The sequence below is a fragment of the Poeciliopsis prolifica genome, unplaced genomic scaffold (genome assembly GCF_027474105.1).
Source record: "Poeciliopsis prolifica strain line A6 unplaced genomic scaffold, Auburn_PproV2 SCAFFOLD179, whole genome shotgun sequence".
NCBI lineage: Eukaryota > Metazoa > Chordata > Actinopteri > Cyprinodontiformes > Poeciliidae > Poeciliopsis > Poeciliopsis prolifica.
In genome coordinates, this window is record NW_026562554.1 from 178405 (window position 1) to 190493 (window position 12089).

Consider the following 12089-nt stretch of genomic DNA (forward strand, 5'->3'; position numbering starts at 1 on the left):
AATACACATGATGTGCAAATAAAGTTGCCGAAAGTGAAGAAGAGTCTGTTTCGTGAGTGCAACACTATTTGTGTGTTTGGTTTCCATCCATCCGTTTTCTAACTCGCTTATCGCGAGAGTTGCTGATGCATCTCCAGCAGTTGCATATTTAGGTTTATATTGTACATATTTCATACTTTAGTTGCACTTTTCCAACTGGATTTTCTGTCATTGTACATGTGTAAATCCAAAGTAATTCAAAGTCTTTCTATCTTGTTATTAGAGGATGATCAGGGTCTCTGCTCCAACTCTTTATTTCTAACGGGTCGATTTGTCTAATTTTAGATATTTTTCCATGTAGCGTTTTTTTTGGGGGGGCTTCTGGGAGAAGCTTTTTACAATATAGCCCACTTTGTTTCAAACTGCTTTTCAGCATTATGGAAGAGGAGGATACAGCGGAAACGCGATAAAACCATCAGAAAATGTTTGTTTTGGTATGTTGCCATACAAGATGGCGCCCAGCGAAGTAAACGTCACACACAGTGACGTCACTTCCAAGCCTCTGGACTTTCAGCAAATGGACCCACAGTTCTTCCTGTCTAACTTAGAAAAGCAAATAATAAAGGAACAAAAACTAAACAACTATTAACCTACAAATAAATTCATGTTTATAACTCAACCCCAAAAATTTAAAGTGTACAAAAATTACATTTAAATATTATTCAAAGTAATAAAAAAATAATATATTGAAATAATACAGTTTACTATTAAATACTAACAATAATCCCTACAACGTTTAATTTTGTAATAAATAAAATATTTTTTTTTTATCAGTTCATTTGAGAATTCTCCAAATGTCAGCTGGATTTGTCAACTGATGTGTATCTCTGTCTACGCTGTTGAATTTTCAAATGTTATTTTGTTCATTTCTGTCTTAAACTGTGAACAATTTTCTCCTATTTACTTCAGTAAAGTTCACAATTTCTCTCTTCTCTGTTTCCTTGTCCAGATTCTCTGAAGTGTAACGTTTATAACCAGGAGAGGAGATCCACTCTGGACCAGGAGGAGTTAGAACCTCTGCAGGTGAAACAAGAACAGGAAGAGCCAGAAGATCATCAGATAAAAGAAGAACAGAAGGATCTAGAACACCTGCAGATAAAAGTGGAAGAGAAAGAAGTTTACTGCAGTCAGGGTGAAGAGCTGATTGAATTAAAACAGGAGACTGATACCTGCATGGTGGTTCCTGTTGATAAGCAAACATACCAAACTGAATCAGAACCAAACAGAAACCAAGACATCTTAGAAAAGCCTGATGAAACTGAGAACCAACATCAGGACAGAAGAAAACCTTTATCAGGTGTCATCTGTAAAAAACAATTGATTGTCAAATATGCTGTCAGTGATCATATCAGAATTCATAAGGGTGAAAAGCCGTTTTCATGTGTGAACTGTGGAAAAAGTTTTAGACATAAACAGAATTTAACTAAGCACATGAGGATTCACACTGGTGAAAAGCCGTTTTCATGTGGGAACTGTGGAAAAAGTTTCGGTCGAAAAGAGTATTTAACTCAGCACATGAGGATTCACTCTGGTGAAAAGCCGTTTTCATGTGGGAACTGTGGAAAAAGTTTTAGACATAAACAGTATTTAACTCAGCACATGAGGATTCACACTGGTGAAAAGCCGTTTTCATGTGTGAACTGTGGAAAAAGTTTTAGTGAAAAAACGGCATTAACTCAGCACATGAGGATTCACACTGGTGAAAAGCCGTTTTCATGTGGGAACTGTGGAAAAAGTTTCGGTCGAAAAGAGTATTTAACTCAGCACATCAGGATTCACTCTGGTGAAAAGCCGTTTATGTGTGAACTGTGGAAAAAGTTTTAGTGAAAAACAGAATTTAACTAAGCACATGAGGATTCACACTGGTGAAAAGCCGTTTTCATGTGTGAACTGTGGAAAAAGATTTAGACATAAATATAGTTTAACTCTGCACATGAGGATTCACACTGGTGAAAAGCCGTTTTCATGTGTGAACTGTGGAAAAAGTTTTAGTGAAAAACAGAATTTAACTAAGCACATGAGGATTCACACTGGTGAAAAGCCGTTTTCATGTGTGAACTGTGGAAAAAGTTTTAGTCAAAACAGGATTTAACTCAGCACATGATGATTCACTCTGGTGAAAAGCCGTTTTCATGTGTGAACTGTGGAAAAAGTTTTAGTCTAAAACAGAAATTAACTCGGCACATGATGATTCACTCTGGTGAAAAGCCGTTTTCATGTGTGAACTGTGGAAAAAGTTTTAGTCTAAAACAGAAATTAACTCGGCACATGATGATTCACTCTGGTGAAAAGCCGTTTTCATGTGTGAACTGTGGAAAAAGTTTTAGTCAAAAACAGAATTTAAGTCGGCACATGAGGATTCACACTGGTGAAAAGCCATTTTCATGTGTGAACTGTGGAAAAAGTTTTAGACATGAACAGCATTTAACTCAGCACATGAGGATTCACACTGGTGAAAAGCCGTTTTCATGTGTGAACTGTGGAAAAAGTTTAGTCAAAAACAGGATTTAACTCGGCATTATGATTCACACTGGTGAAAAGCCATTTTCATGTGGGAACTGTGGAAAAAGTTTTAGACATAAACTGGATTTAACTCGGCACATGAGGATTCACACTGGTGAAAAGCCGTTTTCATGTGTGAACTGTGGAAAAAGTTTAGTCGTAAACAGCATTTAACTAAGCACATGATGATTCACACTGGTGAAAAGCCATTTTCATGTGTGAACTGTGGAAAAAGTTTAGTGAAAAATGGGCATTAACTCAGCACATGATGATTCACACTGGTGAAAAGCCATTTTCATGTGTGAACTGTGGAAAAAGTTTTAGTGAAAAATGGGCATTAACTCAGCACATGAGGATTCACACTGGTGAAAAGCTGTAAAATTATTTTCTGTACATGTCCTATGTTGAGGTTCACTATAGATTTGATTTTGTTAAAAACTAGAATGAAAGACTGGAGGGGTTTCATGTCTATAAAGCTGAAAATTTTAGTATTTAAATGTGATCATATGGACGTTGTGCAACCATCCAACAATAATGATAAACTGTATGTTATTGTACTTATATACTGTTTATATCAGACTGTATGTTGTGTTTGTACAACGTGAAGAGCAAAAGCTCAGCTCAGAGCCCTGAGGAGAGCCAGTACTGATGCTGATAGATGAAGAGACATTGTGGTCCATTGTGACTAATTTCATGCATTAACAGAGTTTGACTGGACATGGACTCCCTTCCAGAACATTCTCACAAGATTGGACTTGAGGGATTGATTTGTATTATTCTATTATGTATAGAGAAAGTGTGAGGGATGGATGTTGTTTATCTCAATACACTTATAATCAAAAATACAATGTGCTGTTATGCACTGACTTTACATTTTCTTTGATGATTAGATAAAAAATCCATTTAAAAACTTTATGAAATCACTCATTGATTGTTCTTGATTTTTTTAAAGTTTGGTTGATTATTGTTGTCTTCAGTAATTCTGTGTGTCTTTTGTCTTAGTTGTATTTCTATTTTTTCTGCTCTCTTATATTACGAGGAAAACATTTCACGTTCTGCAACGAGAACTGGCACTGAGAAAAATCTGTAGATGTGATGATCGTAGGATCCACAAGGTGGCAGTAATGCAATGACATGAATGCAGTTAGTCATAAAACCCCAAAGAAGAAGACGACAAAGCAAAAGAGATGAAACGAGGTTATGGCTGTTCATAACAGAATTATTTAAATCTGAAGACAAAGGTATAGTTTGGAGAGGAAGCAAGAAGATTTGGAAAATTAGGTGGGATATAAATAAATGGAAGGCATTTATATACAATTGATGTAGTAATGGTTAGAGGAATAAACAAGGGAGGAGATAATTATGAATACAATAAGAACCAGTCACAGTTTTTTTTTAAATGGAACTCTTTTTAAGATGGGGAAACATCTTACTGGTTTATGAAGTTGGTGTGATTTTATGGAACATGTTTTTATTAGGTATAGAAAATATGTAAATCAAAGATATTAGAATTTGAGACATAGATATGAGGATCCAATAGGTGGCAGTAGTACAAGAGCAATGGATACAAACTGCCGTTACAATGTAAAGGGGAAGAAGAAGAAAAGTAGTAGAAGAAGAAGAAGAAGAAGATTTTGATTTATTTTTACAAAACATTTATTTACAATAATAATAAAACAATTTCATTTTTCTGTTGTTTTACAATAATCCTATGTCATACATTACAAAAAAATACATTATAATAAAACATCAGTATAAATTAGTTCATTATTTTCTGAAATGATGCACAACACTGTCACATCCCCATAACTCTAAAAACCCTGCACATTCCCAGTGGCCCTGTGGAAAGCAAACTCCAAACTCAGCCTCGCCTTGATGTTTACTTTCCACAGAGCCACAACATCAACTTGAGGTCCATCCTGCATCTTGTCTCTTCGAGTTATATATATAGCTAATTTTGCCTCGGCTAATAAATAATTTAAAAGCCTTGACTTAAAACTAGTCGCTTTACTATGACGTACTCCGTTAATAAATAGTGCATCGGTAAAAATCATTTTAAAAAGACTAAAAACAGTCGATAAAAAACTAAAAAAGACTATCAATCGTGTGCAATGTATAAAAACATGAAAAACTCTCTGACAACCTACAAAATGGACACTCATTTATAAAACCAGGACTAATCACCGATAAAAACGCGTTGGTGGCTATAGCGCCATGGAGTATCTCCACTGGAGGTCGCCAATCCTTTTTCTAATCGGCGGTTTGTACATTGTCCTCCAGTGGATTGGTTGTCCTTTCAGTCTTTCAACCCACACGCTGACGTCCCTCTTTCGAAGTGTTCTCTTGTTTAGGATTTTCACACAGTTTTTATATAAAGTCTTTGGTGCCACTTTGCACAAATCCATTTCTGAGTCCATGGTCTTTAGCAGAGGACCGCTGTCCTCTTCAAAGCTTGGACTCAGAAGAACCTTAGGAAAAGGATCTGTTTCTTTTGGCAGGCATTCTCCATCCTTGTATGCCTGCAATAAACTCTTCTCTTTTCCAGTCAATCTTTCTCTTATTCTCATCAGGACACGTTCCATCATTCTTGTAGACCTTACTTTCAGTGCGGCAGCGACCTCCTGGGCATCGCCAAAGTCTGCTCCTGATGCTCGGATCAGCCTCTTTAAGGTCATCATTCCGGCTCTAGACAGCGTCTCTGTTAGCCCCAGGAACGTGTCCTCTCTAACATCCAGTCTTGCTCCGTACACCAAGGGTTCTTCTAATAGCCAATGCAGAGAATCAGTCATTTCCGCTCTACGCAATCTAAAAAGAGCACATGATTTAAAAACGCTCTGATAAAATTGCGGCGTTCCTTTAAACCTTAAAAGACTAAAATTTGTTAAAAACAGAGCAGCATCCAATCCCAAGGAATTCACGCGTCTTAGAATGCAACTGGCTACATCCTTCCACACAGGAGATCCTATCAGGTACTTTTGTAAAAACTGTATCCTAAACACAGTGACTCTACCGGCCAGGTGGGCCCTGGCCCCCCTCTTCTCAGGATAAAAACAACACCGACTGTGGCACCCAGCGACGATTGTTCCAGAAAAAATTAATCATTTCCTTCTGTATTCTTGCCAGCAGCAGCCCTGACGGTGGATCTAGTACAATGAGCTTGTGCCAGAGTTGTGATGCGACCAGATTATTAAGCACTAACACTCCTCTGTACGACATTTTTTCATGCAACCATTTCCATTTTGCAAGTTTGTTTGATATTTTTTGTTCTAGGTTTTGCCAGATTTTTTCAACAAAACTTTTCTCGCCTAAATATTTTAGGCCATCTTTTTCTCCAGGTCATGCCTTTGGGGAGAGCCGGGAGTCCGTCGGGCCACTCGCCAACAGCCAGGGCTTCACTTTTTCCCCAATTTACTTTGGCGGCAGACAGCATGGAGAACTTTCTTATGATTTCTGTTAAAACGCTGACGTCTTTTGATCTTTAATAAAAACCACGAGATCGTCAGCATAGGCAGATAAAACCAATTTGTCTTTAAAACCGGGTAAAACCAAGCCGTGAATGTCTGATCGCATCTTCTTTAAAAGGGGTTCCAGGGAGAGTGCATAGAGCATTCCCGAGAGCGCGCAGCCCTGTCGAACGCCTCTCTAAAAGGAGCACACAGGTTGCCATTGATCTTCAGCACACTCTCAATGTCACCGTACAACACCTGGATCTTGGCAATAAGACCCTCGCTGAACCCAAACCTCCTCATTACTTTCCAGAGGAAGTCGTGTTCAACGCGGTCAAAAGCCTTTTCTTGATCTAATGAAATCAAGCCTGTCTGTAAACCCAAATATCCCGAATTAGGTAGACATTGTCCACCATGGACCTGCCGGGGACGCAGTAGGTCTGGTCCGGTGGATGACCTGCTCCATGGCTTTTCCTAGTCTCGTGGCCAGGGCCTTCGAGAGGATTTTATAGTCCGTACAGAGGAGGGACACAGGGCGCCAGTTTTTAATCTCCTGCAGGTTGTCCTTTTTCAGCAGCAGGGTGATGACCGCCCTGCGACAGGATAGGGGGAGCGAACCGGTAGCTAGACTCTCGTTGTACATTTCGAGCATGTCCTGGGCCAGAAGGTCCCAGTAGGCCTTGAAAAACTCCACTGTTAGCCCATCAACGCCTGGGGACCTCTGGCCCTGCATGCTCTGGAGGGCTGTGTGGAGCTCTTGTATGCCCAACGGGCGCTCCAGGTCGGTATTGATCTCCGCAGAGATCTGAGGCAGTTCTTCGCAGAACTCCTCCAACAGTTCTTCATTCTCTTTATATTCCCTCTGGAACAGAGAACTATAGAAGTCCACAGCCCTCCTCCTTATCTGCCCCGGTTCGCTCATATGCTGCCCCGTGTCCGACAGTAAAGAGTGGATAATTTTCCTCTGACCTTGTTTCCTCTCTAGGCCAAAGAAAAAGCCAGAGGGAGCATCCATCTCTGTGATTTCCTGCATCTGGGACCTGACCAACGCGCCTTGGACTTTACTCTCCAGCAGGTTGGCCAAAGTTAGCCTTTTAGATTTGAGAGCTTCAAATACTCTCGATTTCCCGTGGTGTCAGTCGCTCCAAATCCACTATACTCATCTCCAGATCTCTGATAGATCCGGTAATGTCACACGTGACATTGAGAGTGTGCTGTTGACTCAGCAGTTTAATTTGGACCTTTCCATAATCCCACCACTGCTTGATTGAACTAAAATCAGCTTTTGTTTTTCTAAAACCAGTCCAAAAATAAGTTAAAACCTCCTTAAAACTCTGATCGTAAGTCAAAGCAGAATTAAAATGCCAGTATGCGCTTCTAGGTAAAATGTTTCTGATAAAAACACTACCTAAAAGCAGCGAATGATCCGTAAAAGCCACAGGTAAGATCTGGCATGTTTTAAACACATTAAAATGGTGTTTAAAACAATAAAAACGATCTAAACGAGGTAAAGAGATTTTACTATTAACAATGTGGACCAGGTAAACTGCCTGGAGCCTGTGTGCATCCTCCTCCATACATCCACCAGGCCATGAGACGAGACCAGCTGCTTCAAGACGCGTTGGGCCATCGGATGCAGCTCTGTGTGATTTCGATCTAAAAACTCATTCTCAGTACAATTAAAATCCCCACCTATAAAAACATAATCCTCAGTCCCGCAATCCCCCAACCGTTCCCCAATTTTCTCATAAAAACGCTTCTTCTCTGCATTGGCTATCGGAGCATAGATGTTAATTAAAACAAAATTAAAAAGCTCAAACTTTGTCTTCACTAAAAGACACCGTCCTTGTATGATGTGCTCAGTCTCTATGCTAAGTGGGGTAAAAGCTTTAGAAAAAACAAACCCACACCTGCACTTTTTGAGGTGCCGTGACTCAACACTATTTCCCCCCTCCACTCTTTAACCCATTCTGTTTCAGTCATTTGATCGCTATGTGTTTCTTGTTTGAACAAAACATCAATTCTTTTCTGATTGATCATTTGGTAAACCAAAGCCCTTTTTTTAGCCTCCCTCGCCCCATTAAGATTTAAAGATGCAACCTTAAACGAATTCATAATGAGTAAAAGGCTAAAAACAAAATACAAAAAACAACCCGTGAGTAATGTTAAAAAGCTATTATGCATCATTAAAACTGTTTTCTAACTTTCGTCATTATTTTCTTTAACCTAAAAACCTTGTGTCCGTAAACCCTGATACTTCTTTGTGTTTTGCATAATATCTTGCAGAGGAATAAAATATTTTTAAGTCAGGAAAATAGCTTTCTATTTTTATACCCTAAGTTCTTTCGTTTCTTTTATGAATGTTCTAAAAGTTTCTACTGGGTATCTTGGTTCTTTACTCCCTTGTGACATCGAGATCTCACTGGTGTCAGAAAAACAGCTCTCCTCATCACTGCTTTCAGACATTTCTTTCCTCTCTCCAGTTACCTTATTAGCCTGCCTGCTGGCCTGCTCTGCAGTCACCACATTCCTTATCTTACTCCGTCTCCTTGCCGGAGTATTCGCTTCCAAATCCATTTCCTCCTCTGCCTCACCCTTTTCTTTCTCTGTTCCACCTCTTGCAACTGATTTGTCACTGTTATTTCTTTCACCTTTTCATCCACCTGTCCCTCTCCTCTCTCTCCCATATCTCCACACACTAGATGTATCATGTTCTCTTTCACTCCTTCCTCCTGCCCCCCTGTACATCTCCACTCTCCCCTTCTACACTCTCACCACCATCACCAGTCAGCCCACCACCACACACCACCGTGCTCTCATTCTCTCTCACACACACTCCTACCACTTCCCTCCACTAACTCAACACTCACTTTCTTCAAAAACTCCCACCTACCCTCTGTTCCCTTGCTACCGTTGACACCTTGTCTTTTCTGTTTAAAATAATGAAAAGTTGTCTCCAGTGGGAGACAACATGTTTTAACAATGGCGACTTACAACCAGATAAGATCTTTTTCACCGGTGACACACCACTTTTCCATGTCTCGATAATTCCTTTACCAAAAACCTGTCGCTTATGAAAGGAGGAACATTAGATAACAACACCCTAGTGCTCGGTAATGTGAGAGGTGACACCTGTAAAAATAAACCATCAATTGATACACCCTTTCCCACCACCTGTTGTGCGTGCTCCACTTTCTCAACAAACAACACCACTGCCCCATTTATTCGTGCTGCTGACCTGATGCTCCCGTGCCCAATCAATTCACCCACCGCCAAACAAACTTCCTCCACGCTGCACAGAGAGCCAGCACCCACCTTGATGCCGTTCTTCCATGTCAGCGTGGAGAAAGACCCACCACCGACAACACCCACCATTGTTGCCGTGAGACGCTGGCAAGCCAGGCACGCCCGACGGCCACACCCCAAACAAAGGAACAAAAACCCCTTAAAACGTGATAAAACTAAACACAAGAAAAAACAATTAAACAAGTAAATTAAACACCCAAAAAAACAGTAAGAAAAGACAAAAGATATAGAAAACCACTCGCTCTCGAGCTCTCTTCCTCCGCTCTTCCACTCACGTCCTCCTCACACCGGAAGAAGAAGTAGAAGAAGACAAAGAGAACGACACATGGTCTGTTTTGTTAAATGTTTGAGTGTTTCTCTAATAAATATCTCAAGTCCAGCTTAAACCAGTCCAACTTAAACCAAATTTTTGGCTAATTAAAGTTAGCAAAAAAGTTTTTGTGATAGTTTTGTCTTTAAAGTAAAATGAGATTGAAACTGATTTGAAAACTCGGAAAACAATCGAATCTCTGACCGGCGGTTGCCCATCTTTGTCTCACTTTTCGAGTGCTAGGTGAATGATATTTCACCCTATTTGCTCAAATTATCCAGAATAAACAATGTGAATGTCGACTGTCATAAAGTCTCCAAGAAGAAGAATAGCAGGAAGAACAATGAGATGGCGGATGTTCTGTTTTGTTGAATGTTTGAGTTTCTCTAATAAATATCTCCAGTCCAGCTTTAACGAGTTGTCATAGAAAAATTACAGTAAGGTCACGTCTCCTAGTCATGTCATGTGAAATGTTTGTGAACTCTGACCAAAAGAATTGAATTTCTTGTAAAGAACTATTTGGGTTACTTGTACAAGGCTGGAAGGTTGTTTTCCACAGCTGCATAAGAACCAGACCGTCTTGCCCTTGTTTTTCCTTCCTTATCATTGTATAAAAACATCCATGTTGTCTCTGTAGTTTGGTTGATTATTATTGTCTTCAATAATTTAGTGTTTCTTTTGTCTTAGTTGTATTTTTCTCTTTTCTGCTGCAGCTTATTCTGTTACTAGGAAAAGATTTTAGGTTCTGCAAAGAGAACTGGCACTTTATGAGAAATCTGTAGCTGTAATGATCGTAGGATCCACAAGGTGGCAGTAATGCGATGACATGAATGAACGACAGTCATTAAACTCCAAAGAAGAAGACAAAGAAGAAGAAAAGGTAGAAGAAGAGGACAGAGAGGACGGCACGTGGTCTGTGTTGTTGAATGTTTGAGTGTTTCTCTAATAAATATCTCCAGTCCAGCTTAAACCAGTTAATCAGCGAGCAGTGAACTGCAGAAACATTGACAGAGTTTAAAGAAATCATCGTCCAGTCGGAGGAAGAGATGGATGATCAGCGCAGACTGCTTGATTTCTCCCGGACTCCCCAGATCATCTTACACCGAATAGGTAGGAAACAGCAGCGTTTGGATGCAGGTTAAGGTCTAAATGTCTGCACCTTTCTGCATGAGGATCATTTTAGTAAACGCTCTTTTCCCGGATAAATGTTTTGTTAGCAGGTAAATGAACGCAGACATCACAATGAGAATGGCTGATTTATGGAGAGAAAATGGAGTTTCTCACAATCTGAGCTTTGTGCTGCGTCAGTGTTTCGTTGTGTAGTGGAAGTAGTGTCAGTAGTCAGTTAAAACGTTGTAGCTCTGGAAGAAGGGACTTTGTAACGGCAGCCCCAAAACAAATACACACATCATGTGCAAATAAAGTTGCCGAAAGTGAAGAAGAGTCTGTTTCGTGAGTGCAACACTATTTGTGTGTTTGGTTTCCATCCATCCGTTTTCTAACTCGCTTATCGCGAGAGTTGCTGATGCATCTCCAGCAGTTGCATATTTAGGTTTATATTGTACATATTTCATACTTTAGTTGCACTTTTCCAACTGGATTTTCTTTCATTGTACATGTGTAAATCCAAAGTAATTCAAAGTCTTTCTATCTTGTTATTAGAGGATGATCAGGGTCTCTGCTCCAACTCTTTATTTCTAACGGGTCGATTTGTCTAATTTTAGATATTTTTTCCATGTAACATTTTTTGGGCTTCTGGGAGAAGCTTTTCGCAATATAGCCCACTTTGTTTCAAACTGCTTTTCTGCATTATGGAAGAGGAAGATACGGCGGAAAGGTGATAAAACCATCAAAAAATGTTTGTTTTGGTATGTTGCCATACAAGATGGCGCCCAGCGACGTAAACGTCACACGCAGTGACATAACTTCCAAGCCTCTAGAGCAGGGGTGTCAAATTCATTTTGGTTTAGGGGCCGCATTCAGCTCAACCTGATCTCAAGGGGCCGCACAAATTAACTCATTGCAAGATTAAATAAAACTAATGAAAGTGGACTCGTTGATTTTAAATTAAACAAATTTCACTTTTACAAAAATATATTATGAATAACTAAAGACTTTTTAAGAAAAGTATATACAATTTCAACAATAATTTTACTCAGTTAAACATTTATTTAAATGCATTATGCATAAGAACTGATCACAGTGATTGTACAAAGTTGCAAAACATTTATTCAGTTTTTGGAACTTCAAACACTGTCCTGCGTGACAAAATACATCAAACAGATAAAAATTTAGAAATGATTTAAAATCAATTTAAATCATTTCCACCCCGACTCGGTCCATCCCGACTCGGTCCATCCCGACTCGGTCCGGCGCTCCAACAACGGAGCGGAAAATGTCTTCAGATGTCGGTCATGGGCACCAACTCTAGAAACTCCTCTGACAGTCAACATCAACTCCACGAATAAATATGGCCAGTTGAGCGA

The 12089-nt window shown here is 39.6% G+C and overlaps 1 pseudogene; it reads left to right on the forward strand.

Annotated features, from left to right (window-relative positions):
* Positions 1 to 1653: 1653 nt before the first annotated feature.
* On the forward strand, positions 1654 to 5189 carry LOC129356589 (gastrula zinc finger protein XlCGF8.2DB-like; annotated as a pseudogene).
* Positions 5190 to 12089: the final 6900 nt, after the last annotated feature.